Source organism: Macaca nemestrina, chromosome 6, assembly GCF_043159975.1.
Source record: "Macaca nemestrina isolate mMacNem1 chromosome 6, mMacNem.hap1, whole genome shotgun sequence".
Classification (NCBI taxonomy): domain Eukaryota; kingdom Metazoa; phylum Chordata; class Mammalia; order Primates; family Cercopithecidae; genus Macaca; species Macaca nemestrina.
The window spans coordinates 51,155,751-51,178,501 of NC_092130.1; the positions used below are offsets into that span (position 1 = coordinate 51,155,751).

At 33.3% G+C, this 22,751-nt stretch overlaps 1 long non-coding RNA gene across 1 annotated transcript in view; it reads left to right on the plus strand.

Annotated features, from left to right (window-relative positions):
• The window catches only part of LOC139363775 (uncharacterized), a 104,679-nt gene that overhangs the window by 78,984 nt on the left and 2,944 nt on the right, over positions 1-22,751 (plus strand). Inside the window, exons 2-3 of the long non-coding RNA XR_011624702.1 lie at positions 7,035-7,134; positions 20,690-20,890. This is a non-coding gene — a long non-coding RNA (uncharacterized lncRNA). The remainder of the gene's footprint in view (positions 1-7,034; positions 7,135-20,689; positions 20,891-22,751) is intronic.

Below are 22,751 nucleotides of genomic sequence, written 5' to 3' on the forward strand. Positions count from 1 at the left end.
TTTTTCCTGGGACATAACATGTATAAAAGAAAAAGAAAAGGACCATCATTATCAGAAACAAAATAGCTACTAAAATCACAAAAAGTTTTCTGAGAAATGGGAAACCCAGGCCGATATGGTTGAAAAGTATTCTTCCTACATTGCAATAGACTCAGAAAGTATAAACTGCTCTTCCAATATTGTTGATATTAAATTCTGGAGCTGGAAACACATGTAAGCCTTTAGAATCAAGTCTGTATACCCTCTGAGTGAGTAGGGGTAGAGAGAGTTTCAGGAGTGGGAAAGCAGGGAAGCAATTGGTCAGCCATGCTTCTTCTATTCTCTGAATTTCCAGGATAATAAACCAGACAGACCGAACAGAGCCTATCCAAGCAAATCTCTAGCTGCTGAGGGAGAGAACAAATACTTCTAATGGTAAAGCAAAGAAAACAGCTGCTGAATTTTTGGCAAATATTTTTTCCTCTTACAACGGCATTAGATAATGAAATTGTATGTGGATGAATAAACCATTCTTCCGTTCTGGAAAGGAAAACAACACACATTTCACCCAAATCTAACTTAGAACAATGCAGGTCTTTCATATCCTTAGGGAACACATTTCTCCTAAAGATATGCCAACTGCTGAGCTTTTATGGTCTTTTTCAGTGAGTTGTCTTTTCTAAAGAACACCATCAGTGGGAACCTGAGAAGTCCTAAAACTACTCTCTATGACTGATAAAATCATATTCATAAAATCTTAGAAAATACAAGTTATTTGGTCCATTCTTTCAATTCTCCTATTAATATACGCTCTAGTAAATGCAAATACTCCCCTCTTTCTACTTGCTCCACATTTTCCAGTCCCTCTGCCTTTGCCCACGCCATTTCTGGTACCTGTAATTCCTTTCTTAATCATCTCCTTTCCCTGCCCTAATCGTCATCTGCCTGGTTACTAAGAGCCATTTCAGAAACTGCCTCCAGGTCTATGTCTTTTTAGACCAGAACAGTACAGTGGTTAGGAAGAAGACTCTGGAGTCAGACTGAATTTGACACCTAGCCCAACTGCTTTCTAGTCATGGATAAATTATCTCTACTACAGTTTCTTCTATGAAATGATGATTAAAATTTCAACCTATCACAGGGTATGGTGAGGATTAAATGAGTTAATATACATAAGGTACTAGAACACTGAGAGACAGATGCATAGTGTGTTTTCAAGAAGGCGCAACTGTAATGATCCCAAAGTGAACCAATCACTTCCTCTTCTCCCACTGCACTTTATTTGTTCTTCTTTACCAATCTTCACCAATCTTTCTAGTTTGAATTTGTTACTAACATGTAAATCTTATCTCCACGCCAGATAGTATCTTCTTTGAGCATAGAATAAAAGTCTTCATTTTTTTTTTATCTTCTATAGCCCTTGTGCATGGTAATAATTGGAGAGCTAGCATTGAATACACAATATGTGCCAGAAGTTATGTGAGCATCATCTCATAATCTTCATAACAACCCTATGTGTCAAGTGATATTAGTCATCTCTACTTTACAGATAAACAGGCTTAGAGAAAGTAACTTTCTTCCCATTACATAAATAATAAGGCATTTCCTGATTCTAAATTTCCAACTCTCAGCTACTATTACATATCTCCTATTCACTATACCACAAGTGTGTTGAATGATACAATTAATGACCATAATCTTTAAAGATTTTTTTAGCCCCTTCTTTGTGGGGGGCACATTATAAATAATAATCCCTACCTGTCTTGGAAAGTCACATTTGACAATTTTTACTGTGAAGAATAAAATTAATAAAGTCTAAAGACTTGCATAATTGAGTCATAGGGAGAACTAAAGCGTGTTTAGTTTATGTTGTTGCTGTACAGAGGCTTGCTATTCAGACTGGTCCATAGACCAAGGACATCAGGATTACCTGGTGGGTGGCTACACATGCAGGATAATCTTGGGCCCCATGCCAGATATAGTGAACCACAATATATATTTTTAGGAAATTACCAGTTTAAGGATCATTTTTAATAGGGGTCATGAACTAGCAATTCTCCAATTCTTAAGAATAGAATAAGTGAAATTGGCTGGACTTAAAAAATTTCTAAAATAAATATTGAGATAATGGAGTAAAATATAGAAGAATTTATATTGCCCTTCTAAAAATAAATATTGAGATAATGAAGTAAAATATAGAAGCAATGTATAATGCCTTTTTGAGAAGTTATTTTTAATTGATAGATACTATCATTTATGTAAGAAACCTCAGCTAGGAAAAGAGTTCTAGTCCCTGAGTATATGAAAGACTACAATTAGTTATTCTAGAATTAAAGCTTTCTGAAAGTAGGCTCTTTGTCTTGTTTATTGCTGTATGTAAATGCATAGGAGAGTTTGTGGCACATAGTAGGGACACAACAAATATATATTGAAAGAATATTTTTCTCAAAAATCTTTGAGTAATCAGAATATATTACTTCTTAGAGCAATTGGAGTATATCCTTCAAAGAGTAGGACTGGGAATAGGAATAACTTCCAGGATTCTGCCTGCTCAAACTTGAAAGATGTGATTTCTTCTTAGTGTCTCAATACGGAAGATATTTTCTGCCATTGAAAGGACATAAGGTGGTGAAAAGAACACAATGTTAATACCTTAAAGTGTCTTTTGTAAGGGACAGCTATAAATTACATATGTGAAACAAATATTTTTCTTGATGGCCTAGTATCAGTCCCATTTTCTTGTTTTAGAAGGCTCCTGGGTACAATAAACTCTGAATTTTGTTCTTTGAATGTTATTCCCAGAGTTTTGCTTAGGACAAGATGATTAATTCAGCACCCATTTCTGCACACCAGGGAGCATATCTCACAACAGGCCGAAAACAAAGCCAGACCTCTAGTTCAGTTAGTACAAAGAAAACAGATGCTTTCACTCCAGCGTCTACTCACAGTGATGAAATCTTGCAGTGTGGTATATCTTCTTTCTGAATTAAGCCTTAAGGTCACAGATACAATCCTGACTGTATTATAAAGAAAAATAATATGTACGTGTCCAGATGTCGAATCACAGACAGTTAAAATAACAAATGTAGATACCAAAGGCCTTGTCTCACTTATTATATGCTGGACAATCAAGATTTTTTAAGTATTGATGATAAATCTGGTTCACTTACCAATGGCACTCTTCAAATTTAAGAAGGTTGCTGACATTTAACTACTTTGCATTCACCATAAGTGCATGAAGGAAGAAGTAATCTATTCTAGAAAATATACTATTTCTATTTTTATTATGCTTTTATATTCTAGAAGTTTTGAAATGCTTTTAGCTGAAAAGCTGCGTAAAAAGCAGAACAATTTCTATTATTATCCCACAAAGCCACCTATATTAATGACAGTCATGACAATAACAATTTTCTTTTTTTGATACGACTTTACTTCTAAAGAAGATAATTGTGTGTGTGTGTGTGTGTTAAAACTACCATTTTAACTAGAAATATATTGTACAAAGAAATAAATTATTTTGTAAAAATTTAATGCTTGCAAAGCACTTAAACAGGGACATTGTTCTTCACAGACGTTCTTGGCATTTTCCTGATTGTGCCTGCCTCTGAAAACCATATGCTAACCTCTCAAATGACTCTCATGGGTAAAACCAGGGCAGTATTCCTGTGACAAGGGAAAACTCAAAATATCCACAAAGGAATGAAGTAGTATTTCAATCTCCCAAGCAATGTAATTCCAAAGGGTTGATGGATGAGAGGTCAAAAATGTCAAGTGCTCCAAAAATTAAATATTTCACCCATAAATCATTCAACCTGAGCAAGAGCAAGAATAATAATGCTTGTGCTAACAATCTCCAGAAAGAAAGGACACATTCCTGCCACAGTGACAATATTGTTTTCTTCCATAACTTCTAACAGCACACCTGAAACACCTATAGGGCAATATAGAGCACTGAGCATAGCAGTCAACTTTGGCTGAACCAAACAAGAACTGCAAGGTCATAGGGGGTGGGATAGGACTGCTCTTCACCTGACGTAAACCCACCAAGAAATGAAAACACGTCAAACAGGTTCAGGGTAAATAACTAGAGGTCAGGTTAATCATATAGATATCAGTCACTGTCTGCACATACAAAAGCTGACTGAGGCGACTTACCTAAACAGGCAAATGTCATATGTCTATTCCTTTTTTGAACTAGAATTTTGATTGAAAGATAACACTGCTATTGGTATATACTTTTAAATTTTGTACATGTGTGCATATATACATACAAACACAATCTTAGAAATATATAGTTATTTTACTTCTTCAACAAGTGAATGAATGTCTACTGTATATGCACACATAGATACTATTCTGAACCTGTTCTTTTCTTGCTGAAAATATATTCTGGAGACATTTCTGTGTTAGCATATAAACATTGCCTTGTTTATAAGAAACTAATTATCATCTTGCTTGGATATCTCATAATTTATTCTATTAGCTACTAACACTAAAATTGTTTTTGTTTTTCACTATTAAAAATAATGCAGTGACTTTCTTTGCAGATATTTAGTTGTACAGGTGTATGAATATCTGTAGGATAAATTTACACATGTTGAATTATTATTCAAAATCTATTTTTGTTCTTAATTGTGATAATCATCATTTAATTGCCCTTTCGGGAGAGTCAGTGAGTTTAATCCATCACTAAAACTGTATGAGGCTGTTTACAATTACCCTCACCCACACTGTATTTGAGTTTTGATAAATCTGATAGCCAAAATAGGATTTCATCTTTAAAAAGACTTTATCTTGAAAGTTATGAATAACATCAATCCCTGTTCATATCTTTAAGAGTCATTTGAATTTCTTCAAATATGAATTTGGATTATCTCTCATGGATTTATAGAAGTCCATTATGTTACATATTTCAACAAACCTAAGACATCACTGATAGTACTATGCACCAAGTAGGGGGAAAAAATCCCTGCCTATTAAATTAAGAAACAGTGCTTTCTTATCACATTTTTAATTTGAACATATTAAAAAATGCTTTTATATATGTAAATGGATGTTTTTGTCATGTTTCGCTCTTGCACATATACAAAAGAACAAAACAAACTTCTTCAATTAAACGTCAGAGTCTTCAGTATCACTTGGCAACACTGAGTCTTTCATATCCATGTTTTGCCCCATAATAGTGTCTACTGTGCAATCAAGAGCACAGGTGTTAAAGCACGTTTTTAAAACAGTCACTAAAACAGTCCCTAAAACAAGGGTAGATTAAGTCACTAAGCCTAATCTACCCTTCACTCCAGCTGCAGAAAAGTTACTATGCTTGTCTGATTTCCCACCAACCACTGGCCTTCCAAGCCATCTGTTTCTTACAGTGATGCCATTTTAGGAAGCTTCTTGACATTCCAATTCGAGAGACATTAAAATGTGGAAAAAATGTGAATTACAATTAACAAAATATTCAATAAGAAAATCGGCCTTTGCATTAGGTGTTGTATTTAATAAATATTTTTCCCAGTGTGACATTTTTTATCTTGACTTTATTTGTATCACGGAGAACATTTAAAGTTTCACGTAGTTAAATGGATCTTTTTTTTTTATTATTATTTATAAGATAGACATTTCCTGTCTGGAGTTTTCTCACTCCGTATTATGGAAAGAATGCCATGGTTTTTAACCAAGAGTTTTGTTTTTTAACTTTTGAATTTGTGATCTAATAGGAGATAGGGTCTATGTGTATGTTCTGTGTTCAATAGAACATCTCAGATAGAGTTTCAGAATTTTTCTAAATAACCACTCAGTTAAATACCATGGTTATTATATACTAAATTTTTACATATGTGTGAGTTTATTTTATAACTTTTTTTATACACTGATCTATATTTTTATGAAGTGCAACAAAATTGTCTTAGTGAACTATTTTGAAACATTTAAAAATTTTTCAAGCCTAATGAACTTTCAATACCCCTTTTTAAGTTTTCTACATTATACTTCAGTGCTTATTTCTCCAATAAATCTTCTAATTCGTTTGCTGCAAAAATTACTTTCCTATTTTTGTCACAATATTGAATTTACATAATTTAGAGAGTTGCAATCTCTAGAATACCAATTCGTTGCCTAAAAACAATGAATTCATTCTATTTACAAAACTCATTCTATGGTTGAAATCGTTTATTGCACAAGTAATATAAATTATATTATTAAATTAATACCTCAGTATTTTACTATTTTATTGCTTTTGTGAAAAGAAGATTTTATCCATCACATTACTTTACCAGTTATAATACACAAGGAAGCTGTTAATTTTGTAATCAGGTAAATGACTCTCAATTTTTTTTTATTTCTAATTTTTCTCCACTGGACTATTTGGGGTTTTCTAGGAATAACATGGCATTTATTAAAATAAAAAATAATAATTTTGGCTTCAACTTTCCAATAGTGAAAATTCATGGTAAAATTTTTGGAATATCATTTACTGATATGTCCACAATATTACATATAATTAAAGATAAAAGTCACATTGATGGAAGCACTTCAAGATCACTATTGAGCATGATACTGGAATTTGCTCAGACATGTATATTTTACCCAGTTAAGAAAGTATACATCTCTACCTAATTCACAGTTGTTGTTGTTGTTGTTGTTGTTGTTGTTTTGGCAATAGAAGTTGAAATTTCCAGCACTTTCTTTTCATGTAATCAATTTTTTTCTTATTGAGATATGTTAAAACAATCTAGTAGAATCATATTAATAGCAGAATTAGCAAAAGGAAATAGAATATTGAACTATCCTTACAAGAAAATGTCCTGACTTGGTTATGGTGTGCATTTTTAATGCACAGCTGAATTTGTTAATATTTTAATTTTGGATTTTTTAAATGTGCAGCTGGATTTTGTAATATTTTATTTTGGAATTTTTGCAGTTATATCCATAAGTTATACTTATTGGCAGTGGCTTTTGTAATGTTTACGTGTTTAATTTTGATGCTATCTTTGCCAAGTTTTAATGTCAACATTGCTCTGGTTTTATATAAATGCAAGTGTTTTCTTTTTCTGTAGTAAATAGTTTCAACAGATCATCAGAACTCTCCTGTGAAATCAAATGAGCCTGCAGCATTTGCTGTAGTCACACGTCCATAATGTTTTCAAGTTCTTCCAGGTAATTGTTCTGCTAATATTCTATCTTTTGGTGGTCACATTTGATATTTTAAAAATAATTTTACAAAGGTTTTCCAATTTATTGGAATACATTTGAATAAAATATACTTTTATAATTCTTTCAATCTAGTTTCTGATTTTTGCACCTCTGCTTCTTACTATCTATCTTTTGATTCAATAGTGGTTTTAGGAATTATTTTCACTTTTAACATATTGGGGTTTTCAAATAATTATGATTTTGATTTAATTAATTCTACTTTTTTATTTTTCAGTTATATCTAACTTTATCTTGACTAATTCCTTCTCAGTGTTTTTCTTGGATTTACTTTGTTTTCCACAATTGTTATTCAATTCTAATTTTAATGCATTGTGTTCTAAGAGAACGAGGTATATTTTCTATTTAATGGAATTGATTGAATTTTCCTTTATGGCATAATATGTGGTCAATTTAATAAATGTTCCAAGGCAGAATAAATAAAGATGTATGGGGGTGGGGAGTACAAGGGAAATATTTGTGAACTCAGCAAATTTGGGTATATTCTGAGTTTTCAGGGTATACAATTACATGCAATGCATGGTACTTCCCACTATGGAACAATTCCATGGCTTGCTCAGGCCCCCCACATTTCCCTGTTCTAAGTAAGGATCTCTTGATTAGGTTCTTCAATTCTTAGAGGAAACTATGCCCAGGATACACCAAAATATATACAATTTTCAATGTTTCTTCATTTGGTAAAAATTTAGCACTACTTGGCTACTATTGTTTGAAATTGGTGAATTGGGTTTTGCTGTCTACTATTGTCTATAAGGATGGAGCTTTGTTTTTTGTCACCTTAATTGGTATATGAAATGGAATAAAAATGCTTTAACTGTTCTTGTGTTAGTTTGCTGAGAATGATGGTTTCCAGCTTCATCCATGTCCCTGCAACTGACATGAACTCATCCTTTTTTATGGCTGCATAGTATTCCATGGTATATATGTGCCACATTTTCTTTACCCAGTGTATCATTGATGGGCATTGGGGTTGGTTCCATGTCTTTGCTATCGTGAACAGTGCCACAGTAAATATACGTGTGGATATGTCTTTACAGTAGAATGATTTATAATCCTTTGGGTATATCCCCAGTAATGGGATTGCTGGGTCAAATGGTATTTCTAGTTCTAGATCCTTGAGGAATTGCCACACTGTCTTCCACAATGGTTGAACTAATTTACACTCCCACCAACAGTGTAAAAGCAAACAGAAAACCAGACACAGCGTGTTGTCACTCATAAGTGAGAGTTGAACAATGAGAACACATGGACATGGGGGTGGGTGGTCATCACACACTGGGGTCTGTTAGGCGGTGGGGGATTTGGGGAGGGATAGCATTAGGAGAAATACCTAACATAGATGACAGGTTGATGGGTGCAGCAAACCACCATAGCATGTGTATATCTATGTAACAAACCTGCACATTCTACACATGTACCCCAGATCTTAAAGTACAATAATTAAATAAAAGTACTTTAACTTTGCCATCTATGACTGGAAGTATCCCACTTTTTGCTCACTAAAATATTTATAAAATTTTTTCTTGATGGAATTTGTGAGTTTTTGAAACATTTAGTAGGGAGAAAAAATATCCTGTCAACCTTTTCATATTCTTCTACCAGAAAACACTTGGAGGCTTTCAAATGACTCACTAATTTTCATCTTCCATTAAGACATTCAGAAAACTTTCTAACATTATGGAAGATTCCATACCAATGAAGACATGTAGACATTACAGATAATATATCACCATAAATGAAATATAAGGCCTAGCCAAGCTTGAAACCAAGAAAATTATGTAGGTGCCAGAAATAAAGAGGGACCTCAAAGTCAGAAAGGTAATAGGGAACTAATACAGAATCGTTCACAGGTATATTAGACATGCTCCCTGTGAAAGGAATCTGGGCTTCATGTCAAGTGGGAAAGGTAGCTAGAATTAAACCACTTTCCTAAAAGTGAGCATCACCAAGGGTTACCTTATCTGTAGAATAGAGACTAAAAACTCAACCAGCAAGCCTACAAATTTTGCAAACATTGTGACAGGAGGTTAAAGGGGACTTCTATTGCCCCAGAGTTGATAACCTGGCACAGAGGTGAAAACACAGGCATTAAGCACCCCTCATTCTAAAAAGAACCATTGATCTCTGGTTCTGGAAAAATCCCCTGTTAATCTTTTTAAACTTTCCAGAACTGGCTGTACTGGAATTAACCACCATCCCATACCAAATATAAATACAACACAAAGCAGAGCAATTATTGTGTGGTAAGTTGAAGCCTTCAGCATTGTAGGGACTGAGATATTTCTAATGAAAGGTATTATTTTCACCTCCTCATAGGGAAAAAATGTAAGCGTAGTATTATCTTCATTTTTCATAGTAAAGAGTAAATGCATGTGGATAAATTAAGTGAATAAAACAAGAAACAGGGAATATTATAAAGCAAGCAAGATTTGAAAGACTAATCAAATATTTTAAAATGACACACAAGTGAGCATTGTGAAAAATAGAAAAATTTGAGTATCTGATGAATACAATTGAATGTTCATTGAATATATTAAAAACTCTTTAGTTCATGATTATCCAAAACAAAATACTAATTCAATATTATTGGAAGAAGTTTGAGAATGAACTTAATAAATATAGAAGGAATGATAGGTAGTGTCTATTTTATAACCCTTAAAACCTAATTTATTTAGGTAATAATTATCAACAGGCCAAACAGGTGGAAGACTGATGGGAACACTTACAACAGAATTCTGATTGTGACTTGATTAATTGGAACATCACGAAATGTGGGACAAGTCAATGTCAAGGGGAAGGTGAGAGGAAGTAGAGAGGGGGACATTCTAGAATAAAGATCCTTAAGAAAAATCATCAAATGAAATGCATATATCTTGTCTAGATCTTAATTCAAATAAGCCAACTATTTAAAAGCCGTGTTGAGAAAACTGAGTAAATTTATGCCTTGGTTGTTAGATTATATAAAAACATTAATGGTAACATTATTAGGTGTGATATCATTGTGGTTAGGTAAGAAAATATACATATGTATTAGAGATGCGTATAGAAAACACATAGGCAGAATTTTTTTTTTTTTTTTTTTTTTGAGATGGAGTCTCGCTCTGTCGCCCAGGCTGGAGTGCAGTGGCATGATCTCCACTCACTGCAAGCTCCGCCGCCTCCCATGTTCACGCCATTCTCCTGCCTCAGACTCCGGAGAAGCTGGGACTACAGGCGCCCGCCACCACGCCCGGCTATTTTTTTTGTATTTTTAGTAGAAACACGGGGTTTCACCGTGTTTGCCAGGATGGTCTCGATCTCTGACCTCGTGATCTGCCTGTCTCGGCCTCCCAAAATGCTGGGATTATAGGCGTGAGTCACTGTGCCCGGCAGAAAATTTTATGAGAGCTAGAATTTTAAATTATTTAAGTACAAAATAAAAACAAAAAATGAATAAACCATGAGGCAAAATAAAATTGATAGTTATTGAATCTGGAATATAGGGAATGGTTCATTGATCTATAATTTTCGCTTTTATGTATAAATTTTAATTAGAACTTTAGATGATGTATGATGCTTACTAACTGCTTTAATCAATTGCCTAGCAGTTTAAAATGTTGGTTTATTACCAAAGCTAATTTTATTTAGGAGTATCTACAGGTGATACTCCTAAACTGGGAAGCAGATTTACTAACAAGGCAAACCCAGTCTCTAGGCTTAACTTTGAAAAACTAACATGAATATTGAAGCCAAACTCCTCACCTAAAACCTTAAGAACAAGAACAAATTCTATTTGACAACATAATGGGTTAGTTGCTTGAATCAACTCTTCAACCAAAACCAGTAATTATTCCTTAATATAATATAGAAAATACCTTCCCAGATATGTCAATTAGTTGGTATGAGAGTAAGGGATTATCAGATTTTTTTTTTTTAAAGCAGGAACCTAGGAATGTAAGCAGAGAACTGCTACCTGCAGTCACTCCAAAAGCATTTGCCTTTGAAAGAGAGTATAATAGTATGTTCTCTTCCACTGAATTTGAACACCAAGGACTAGACTTTCCTGTAGGAGTTATCTGGAAATTCTACCACTGCCTCAGGAATTGCAGAGAAAATTGACTCTTCAAATCTGGGTATAAAGTTGAAGGAAGAAAATCAGAAGGAACATTTGAAGAGAAAAAGGCTGAGAATTTTGTGTTAAAAAGCTATCAATCACAGATCCAGAAAACTCAGCCTTACGATTAAAAAATACTCCTTCCGCCAAATTATATTCAAAATGCTTAAATTCAGACATAAAAGGAAAACCTGGTAGGCGGTCATAAAAAGACATAGTACTGCTAGAGAAACAATAAAAAAGGGACTCATTACCAGGAGATTGCACATAATATTATAAGTAAACTCTTCAAGAAAAATGAACGCAATCCAAAAACTTTGGTTATGCAAATTGTGAAAGTCTCTTAACATGGTGAAAATGAAAATAAATATGAAATGTCTTCTTATGTTTAAGACATTATCATTGCTCTAAACGATAATTGAGTGTCTAAAGTAAAAATAGAGCACAGTACTATGGTTGGACCAACGTGGAAGAGTAAGATGCAGTATGAAGACAGCACAAAAGATGAGAGGTGAGGCCAGGCACGGTGGCTTATGCCTGTAATCCCAGAACTTTGGGAGGCAGAGATGGGTAGATCACCTGAGGTCAGGAGTTTAAGACGAGCCTGGGCAACATAATGAAACTTTGTCTCTACTAAAAATACAAAAATTAGCCAGGCATGGTGGTGGTGGGTGCCTGTAATCCCAGCGGGAGGCTGAGGCAGGAGAAATCACTTGAACCCAGGAGGTGGAGGTTGTAGTGAGCCAAGATTGTGCCACTGCACCCCAGCCTGGGTGACAGAGCAAGACTACATCTCAAAAAAAAAGATGGGAGGAGAATTTGAAATATACTGTTGCAAAGTTTTTATGGTACATAAAATGTAATAATATTACAAGACAGTTATTTTTTAAAGTTGTATATTGTAAACCTCAGGGAACTCACTTTAAAAATGAAAAAAGGAGTATAAATAATAAATCAGTAGTAGAAATAAACTAGAAGCCAAAAGGTCTCAATAAAATGCAGGCAGAAAAAAGAACAAAGGAGAAATGAAGAAACAAACAGAATTATCTAGAAATATGGTAACTTTTAGCCATGTAAATAGATTAAATGTAAATGGTCCAAAAATATCAATTAAAACAGATTGTCAGATTCGATTTTAAAATGAAGCAACTGTATGCAATGAAAAACATTTCAATACAGAAGGATAGTGAAAGTAAGACAATGGTAACAATATATTGCTCAATCACTAATCAAAAGACACCTGAACTGACAATATTTAGATAAAAGAAAGCAGACTTCAGAAAAAGGAGTATTACCAGGAATAAAGATGAACATTACATAGTGATAAAAGGTTCACTCACCAAAAGGACACAGAAATCCTAAATATGCATACATCTAACCAGACTTTCAAAATACTTGAAACAAAAACTAATAGAACTAAAAAGAGAAATCAACAAATCCATAATAATGGTTGGAGATTTCAGCACTTTTCTCTCAGTAATTGACAGAAAAAAAAAAGCCAGTAATTAAGGATTACAGAAAGCCTGCAAAATACTATCAACCAATTTGGCCTAAATGACATTTATAAAGCAACCCACGAAACAACAGTGAATGCACAGCTTTCAAGTGCACATGTCTTTAGGGTGGGTAAGGTAAAAGCCTTATCTTTATTAATCCTGGGACATCTCCAGGGTTCTCTATCTTTAGGGAGACATGATCTCTAATTTCTAACACATGTTTGTTGTACAGAAATGCTTTTTGCTCAGATGGCTTGAACTATATAGGAATCTAAGAAATACAGGGAGAACTGTTTCCCCACACCAGAATGCCAGAAAAAAAAAAAATACTTCAAAGTATTGAAGTTGCAGAATTTGTGTTCTATAATCATGATGCAATTAAGTTAGAAATCATTAATGATCAATTATGTCAAAGGTCAAAAAGGAAATGACAAGTGAAATTAGAAAACATTTTCTGTTAAAATGAAAGCACAAAGTATCAAAATGTATAGATAGGATGTAGCTAATTTATAGAATTAAATGCTCATATTTGAAAATAAAAAATATTTCAAATAAATTGTTTTTACCTTGAGAAAATGCAAAAGAGCAAGTTAACCTCAGAGCAATTAGAAACAGAAGGTAGACAGAAATTAATTATAAACAATGAAAATAGAGAAAAATCAATGAAAATCTGGTAGAGATCAGTAAAACTGACAAAGTTCTTGACAGATTAATCGAAAGAGAGAGAAAGAATCATGAAACACCAATATCAGGAATCAAAGAAGTATTTTTTGTAGTTCCTAAGACATTAAGAGGATAATGAATATTATCAAGTTTCTTTTGCCCATAAATTTAACACCTCAATGAAATATGAAAACCTCTTAAAAGGCACAACCAACTAATGCTCATTCATGAAGAAATAGATTATCTGAATAGTCCTATTTCAACCAAAGAAATTTATAGCTAAGATACTTCCAAAGAAATTTTAAGAACCAGATTATTTCACTGATGAACTCCACAAAACATTAAGGAAAAACTAATACTGATTATATATAAACTCTTAAAGAAATTAGAAACATAGAATATTTTAAGAAAACCAATAAAAGATATAAGAAGAAAATGTAATGTTCCTCATGAGCATAAATGCAAAAACTCCCATCACAACATTAGCTAATTTAATCTAACAAAGTATTAAAAATAATGCTTCATGTTTAGATGTGATTTATCCTAGGACAATAAGACTGGTTTGACATTCAAAATGCAGTCAATAGAATTTATTATAGGAGGAGACTAAAGAAAAGCTACATATTCATTTCAACAAATGCAGAAAAACTTTAATATTCAACATCCATTTATTATAAAAACTCAAGTTAATAACAGAAGGAAACTTGATTTAAAAATCTGCAGAGACCTTACAGCTCATATGATAGTTAAAGGGAAAGATGGAATACATTTTCCTCTAATATCATGAATAAAACAATAATATTCTCTTTCATTACTTTTCTGCATTGTCCTAGGCAGTGCAATGGGGCAAGATAAATAAAAAGCTCACAGTTTGTAAAAGAATAAATAAAACATATCTTTTCACAGATTACATGATTGTCCCTGGAGAAAATCTCAATGGATGTACAAAAATACTACTAGAACTAATAATTGAGTTTAGTGAACTTTCAAGATACAGAACCAATGTATCTTAATATATAAATTATTATACAGGTGTGCCTCAAATCAGTAAACCCAGCATAAGCTGAAAATATCTTAAGTCAAAAATGCATTTAACACACCTAACTTTCTGAACGTAATAGTTTAGCTTAGCCTACTTTAAACGTGCTCAGAGCTCAACACTTAGATTAGCCTACAGTTGGGAAAAGGTCAAATTCCAAAACTGGAAGAACAGTTTCTAATGAATGTGTATCACTTTCACAGCATTGTAAGGTCGAAAAATTCTAAGTTGAACCATTGCAAGTTGGGAAATGTCTGCATACTAATTATGAAATAATTAAAATAGAAAGTGAAATTTACACAAAAAAGTACCATTCCCAGTGTCATCAAAACAAATGAAATAATTAGGTACAAATGTAAAACAAACATATATATAAAATGAATTAAAGAAGACCAAAGTAAATGGACAGATATACTCATTATTTGTAAGATCAATTCTTCTTGATTTAATATATAATTTCAACACAATACCAATAAAAACCTGAGAAAGAATTGTTTTATATACTGATAAGCTTATTATAAAGTCCACATAAAAAGTTAGAGGAGCTAGAATATCCAAGCCACCACTGGAAAACAACGCTGACAGACTCAATATTACTTGACTTGAAGACTTAATATAAACTGTAGTAACTACGACAGTGTGGAGTTGGTGTAAGCATAAATACATAGATTAGCTAGAACACAAGAGAAATCCCAGAAATAGATACACATAAAAAACCAGAAACATACCTCACACCATCTACAAAATGGACTTAAATATAAAGCCAACATTTTTTAAATTTTAAAATACCATTTATCATATCATCTAAAAATATGAGATAGATGGGGATAAATTTAACAAAACAACATACAAGACCTATACAATATAATCTACCAATTATTGCAGAGATATAAAAGACAATCAAAATAATTAGAGGTAATATTCAATATTATTAAGATATCATTTACCTTCAATTTGATCTGCAAATTTAGCAAACTCCCCAAAATTCCATAAGACTTACTCTTATAAAAACCCAGTTCTTCAGATTATATGGAAATGAAGAAGATCTAAAATAGCCTAAACACAGTTTTAAAGGAATAACAATGTTGTAAAAATTATATTATTTAATTTCCAAATTACGATAATGCTATAGTTAACAGGAATGCATAAAGACAACTGTAAATATCATGAAACAAAATGGGTTTGTAAATTTATCCACACATATTTGGTCAATTGGTTTTCCATTATGTTTTTAAGATAATTCAATGTATGAGGGAAAATATTCCCAACAAATAACACTGGAACAATCAGATATTTTTAAGCAGAAAAATAGTAAATCTTGAACCTTACATCACATCATATCAAAAAATTAAATGTATTATAGATTTAACATAAAAGTTACAGTTATAAAACTAAAACAAAACAGTGGAGAAAGTCTTCACAAATTCAAGTAAGAAAAAGTGTTTTTATTTGGGACACAGAAAGCATGAAGCATGAGAGATAAAATAAGTTTGCTTTTGAAAAGTCACCATAAGAAAATGAAACAATAAGACACAGGCTAGTGAAAAATATTTGCAATGCAAATATCAGTGCATAAATTATAGTTCAGTAAAAACTTTTAAAAACCTAAGCAAATGTTGACAATATAAAATAAAATGACACTAATGTTTTCTAGTTAATACAAAATAGACATTATTAATTGATGATTAGTTAAGTCAAAATTAGAGTTACAAGACAAAAATGCATAGCAATTTTGAGTTATTAGATTGATGAAGAGATACATAAAATCAACACTTTCTAAGGTCTTTATATTGTCTTCATGAGAATTCTAAAATTTGACTTTAGATTTTGATATGGTTTAATATGGAAGAGGAACCTCTTATATTAGAGAACTATAGTATATAATTTCCAAACTAGCAATGTGAAAAAAAGAAGTGAGAAACAATAGTTAATCAATTCAAAAATCAATAAGTGAAAGAATGAGAAACCTACAACATGAAGAATGAAGAATATAAAATAAGTCTAAGATTGGCAGACTGGGTTTTTTAAAATCAACTTTAATATACTTATAAGAAGACACATCTAAAACATAATGTTGTAAGTAAAATGATGAACTGAGTTTTACTATGCAAGTTCTCACCAAAAGAGTCATAGCATTAATATGAAAAAAATAGACATCAAGGAATCAAAGCATTACTTAAGGTAAAGATGATTGTTTCATAGTGATAAACAATTCTATTCCTAAGAAAGATACCGATTCTTTTTTTTTTTTTTTTTGATTCTACATTTTAAACCTGGATGAACCTAATGATGCAACATCAAATTTATAAAAACCTAGTGAAAGGAAGACAGGATTTATGTTCTTACCAATTTGGCCAGGGTTCAATGCTCCTAAAATAGAATATTTTTTCTCCTGAAAAATGCCAACTACATTCTGCTAGAATCCACTTCTTTTTCTGACTTAAGGATTTTTCCCACTTACACATTGGCTAAATCACCTTGTGTCCACTTGGCCACCCAAACCAGTCACCCTCCTTTTCACAAAAGCTCCACAGATGGAAAGCATACAGCATGGGTACGTTTCACTCCATTCATTGCTCCTACTAACTCTGTTAGTACAGTTCATTCCTGAACTAAAACCCTCTTTAACTAATGTTGCAGAAAAACTGTGACATAAAAAGATCAATGTTGTGCCACTGAAGTCTAAAGATGAAAAATGAAATTGGAAATATTTATTTTGAATTCAATAGTGAACACACTGAACAAGATTTAAAATGTTGATAGAAATCATTTGTCTTCTCTCTCTCTACAACTGTGTTTTTGTAACAGGATAACCATCTGTCATAAAGCACATGATCCATAAGGGTCTATAGTGCTTGTCAATCACAAACCAAAGAAACTTGCTGGTATTTGGGTGGTAATTTTTAAATGATATGTCCACTAGCAATGGCACAAATCTGGAGATATTTGAAGTTTCTGCTTATTGTTCTAAATTTTCAAATTTTATAATTTTTAAAGAGTTATTAAAATGCATTAAGCATGATTATAAAAATTCAACTATGGCAGCAGCAACCTATGCAGTTTTATGCCTTTTATATAATAAACATTGAAAACTTGAAATAATTTAGTAAACTAAAAAGAATTCCTAATGTTAACATTTTTTCTGGCAAATCCTTTGGGGGATCCAAATAATTATTTCAATATATATAACCAACTCATAATGTATACCATTTTGATGTTCAAGTTTTTGTATTATATACATACTAAAACCATATTGGCTGCTGCAACCATCAAAGGATCAGATAATTTTTAAATCAGAATTTAACACAAAAGTTCACATATAGTTATTTAATCATTTTTCCTACATAGTTGTTTTACTTTGGTGTGGTAAAAATCCAACTTAATATGTTTATCACAACAACAGTTTTTTTCCAAGTCTTTACATGAACATTTTATCTTTGAGACTTTCACCTTCCTTTCCTGAAAAAAAAAAAAAATAGAAAAACTACTAATTAAACCTACCTTTCAACCTTTGTTCAGGAATTAAATTATCTCCAACTTCTCTTTATGTAATCATATCATTAAAATATTGAGAATACTGACTTTAATTTCCTTGATACATTTTAAGATGTAAAATCCTCAGTCATGAAATAAATACCAAGCAAGAATCTTTGAAACAATCATAAATTCTCTTCTCACAGATGTTGCTCATTCTTTGGGTGAGGAAGAGCTTACGAATCATTGATATGGCATGGCTCAAGCATTAGGGTTCTCCAAAGAAAGACAGCCAATAGAATATTCACATTCAATCTGGCAATAGCAGCCTGTGGAAAAGTGTGTGTGTGTGTGTGTGTGTGTGTGTGTGTGTGTGTGTGGAGATTTACTATGAAAATTGGCCTACATTATTAGGAGGTTGACAGGTCCCATGATCTGCTATTTGAGGCTGGAGACTCACCAAAACTGGTAGCGTCATTAGGGCTGAGAACCACGGGAGCTAACTGGGTAAATCCCAGTCAAAGGGAAGGAAAAGAAAATAGCTCAGCTCAAGCAGGCAGGCAAGAAGAAAAATAAAAAGAGTTAATTTCTCCTTCTACCTTCTGTGTGATTCAGGCCCTCAAAGGATTGAATGATGCCAACCCACACTGGAGAGAGCAATTTACTTACTGAGTCCACAGAATCAGCCATCTGGGAACACCCAGAAATAATACTTTACCAGATATCTGGGAATACTCTGGTCTAAATTGACACATAAAATTAATATCACAGCTAGAAATGGAAGGATCAAGGGAATTTCAATCAAATCTCGTATCAATGTAAAACAACAGCCAAAATCAGTGACTACCTCTCCACATTTCCGTAAAGCACACTAACATTAAGGGCTTAATTTAGAGTAATGAGAGAAACTCAAGTCAAACTAGCTCAATCAGAATGTGGAGTCTCCACAAAATCAAAAGAAAAACAGCTTCAGGAATCAAAGGGATCACTGGAACCCAGGAGAAACACATAAGGCTCACTGCTCCTCTCTGTTCTCTTCTTCCTGCACACGAGCTTTATGCTGTCCTACATATATTAGTTTGTTTTAAACCATCAGGCACATGGCCACTAAGATGTCTACGTTCATACCTGAATTAGATAAGTAATGCATGAAGGCAGCAAAATTACAAGGACAAAACATAAAATGGAAAGCGAAAGACTTCCTCTCAAATTTTAAGAAGATATGCAAAAAATTTTATCAGAAGTAAAGGATGAAAATTTCCAAATTGTAACTGGTCAAAAGTGCCTAGCATAATGAATGGAAGAAAAAAGATAGGTGATTTTTACCACGTGAGTAAAAAAGATTTCTAAATCTCAGGGCAGGGCCGGGAGGGAGAAGAAGAAGGGAGGCATCTATGAAGAGAAATGAGAATCACAAAGCCTTTTGACTTCTGAATAAAACGCTTGGTACCGGAAAGCAATATGTAGTCCGAAGCCGAGAATTCTACACACATACAAATTATCACTCACAAGGGAAGAAAGACTAAAGATAGTAGTTTCAAATCCTTTATGGTTGAAAAAATATCTCCCATGCTCTCTTTCTTATTTACCAAAAGGCATTTTTAAATAAGAGAGTAAGTCAAAAAAAAAATAAAAAAAGGAAAGCACAGATCAACAAAACATCTAATGCAGTCTCTCCTTTTTGGTTTCCAAAATTTGATATTTAAACTACTGGAAATTGGTTTAGAGCATATACCACATCTTGAAGAACAGGATAGAGAAGAGCAGGCAAAAAGAATCCCAAGTCAAGAGCTAGAGAACAGGTCTAGTTTGGAGCAGGAAGATGTATGAGTGTGCAAGAGTGGTCCTCAGTAGGGAGAAATAAAAACTGATAGAGATTTTGAAACTGCATTTGAGCATTTGGGTAAATAACCACAGGGTGGCTGACCAAGCTGTATGTGTATTTAAAAAGAAAATACTAAATATATAGAAAATAATTACAAATAACATAAAAAATGAAAAGTTACAAAAATTAAGGAAACAGGTATAGCACATTCATTGAATCAGCATGGAGCAATATTTTCATAAACACGTAAAACACTAACTTAACTATAAATGGTAATAAGGTTGTGTTGAGAAGAAGAAGTGGGTGATAAAGAAGTAAACCTTTACTGCAAAGAGAAGTCTCAGATAATATCTAAATATAGCAGTGTATGCATATGATGTTTTTAAAAATTGAGTTAAATATGAATGAAAATAACTAAGAGTTGAAAGTGATTGCCTTTATAAAATTTATAGAATGGTTTATTAACTATGTTCACTTAATTTGATAAAAATAAAACAATTTAAATAAAAAAGTAATCTTCTTCACACCATTTGTACTACTCAGAGACAACCACTGATAGCAGCGTCCATTTCATTCATTTTATTGCTTGCTATTTAAGTAATCTGCCTACATTGTACAGTTTATCAAAATTTGAGATAGATTCTCATATGTCAAATAGTAGGAATTTTGAACATTTGTGCTATCTTCCAATTTTCTGCTCCTCTCAATTTTTTAGTTATATTATTTATTCATATATTCAAAAACATTTATTGAACCCCTGGCTATATTCCAGTCCCTTAGGATACATAAACGAACAAAATAAATATTTCTACCATTTTGTAGTTTACATTCTGGAAGAACAAAAAACAAACATTGAATTTAAGTAAATAATATGCTAATATTAGAAGCTGATAATGATGTATCCTTGTTAGGCCACAGATGTTGCAGTTCATCATTATTGCTAGACACAGAAGAACCGAGAGATGCCCCAGTGAATCTAAGCTTCCAGACAAATGTTTCCCTGCACCCATCGTGTAACATCATCCATGGCTCATCATGGCAACCAGAGTCAATCATCCTGGCCAATATGCTAACTCCTTTCTTGGCCTGATGGTCCACTGGCATGATGACTTGTAAGTGTCTAGGTGTGGTATTCATACCTGCAAGTTCAGTAGACCTTTTACTGTGTTCTCTGTTAGAAACAAGCTTTTGGAAATACAGAAATGATTATGGTTTCAGGCACAGAAATTGCGTACCTACACAGGGGCCACTGCAGGTGGCATTAAGGGAAGGTAATCTTCTATTCCTTTTTTTCCCAAAGTAATATATTCTAGTTATTGGGAAAACACCACCGTATATTAGGACTTGGTTCAGTATGTGTACCACAACCTGGAAGACATCAGTCCTAACCCTCAGAGTTTTGTTCTCAAGCTGATTTTTTTTAACCTGAGCCTATAATGGATTATTTTGCCATTATTCTTCTGGGTCATGAGGTATATGGAAAGACAAATAGATCTCATGTCATGAGCCAATTATCACATGTCTTTGGACGTAAAATGTGTTCGTCTCTAACTATGTTGTATAAAATATTCATGATATTCTTTAAGTTCTAGAAAGGTTAAACTTGGCACTGTGGACAGACAAGAAAAATACATGTCCTTATAAGAATAAAATTGCTGCCTTACAGATGGAAGAGATAATCTGCCACTAAGTGGCTGAATTGTGTCCTCAAAGGATAGTGATATATTAAGAAATCAGCATGGTCTCTGTTGCTGGCATGCTGGACATTCAAGTATCATTTGCTAGTTCAACTTTGGTAAGAAGAAGTCCTTGCTATCAGTCATCACAGGCACTCATGCCATGGGTAGCACATTGCACCGGTACTATAAGGGCCAAGTGCAAGGCTGGACTATCTCACAGGACAGGAAGTCATCCTACCTGTCCTTTTATTGATGACTTCTCTGCATGTGTAGGCTTTCTGTTGGACATAAACCTCAAAAATCTACATCTTGTATCCACTCTCCTAAGACTATCCACAATCCACTTTTTCAGACAATCTTGTCCCGAATCTTCAAATTTTACTCCTTCAAGGGTTCTGACTAAACACTCTGACATCATTAGTCACTTGCCAGGTGTCCACATATATCCATACTGCAGGCCACTTCTTCATACATGCAAAATGAACTTCTAAGTATACCGGCCACAGCTCTTTCTCCTAGGGGAATTGTTCTTAGCCAAAGGGACTGAGTGAATACTGATGGTGACAGTTTACTTATGGCTAGCACCAAAATGGTGATCAATTCTGACTTGTGTGAGAACTGGACTCACGTGTTTTCTTCTCTTCAGTTGATCATAGCATGTAATCCAGAAGTAGGGTGACTTTGTACCCAGCTTGCTAGGGATAATTTCAGCATATGGCAGGTATCACAGAGTAATTAATAGCATTAACTTTTACTCAGAAATGCATCTCAGTTTGAATAATTCATTATAAGGCCACTCTACCTATGAGACCAAAAGTAAAATTGAGAAAGAGGTATCAATATAGAAAAACTACATGTCATGGACTGTATGTTTATGTAGTTTACTGATATATATTTGAACCTGCTCAGCTTGATTCCAAATACTCCATTTCTACCTTTTGATGGATTGATGCTGTGCTTATCTGTTTTATGACAGGTATAATCAAATACAGGTCACAATAAAAGCCACAGTTACACAGTCATTTGGTGTTTCATGGTCAGGCACTTGGTCTTTACCAAAGCCCAATAATATATCAAGGGCTACTTTTAAAATGGTTAACAGTTCTCTGTTGCAGAAGAAAAGGCCTGGCTGTAGAATTCTAGAAGTCTGTGACTCATCTCTTTACTGGGGATTGCCACAGATAACATAAAGCATTCTTTACTATCATGAAAACGTCTAGCACTATCAGATATTCTAGAGTGTAAAACCTGCCATATACCTTTCTCCGTGCTATGGGACCCGCTCTAAATTGAC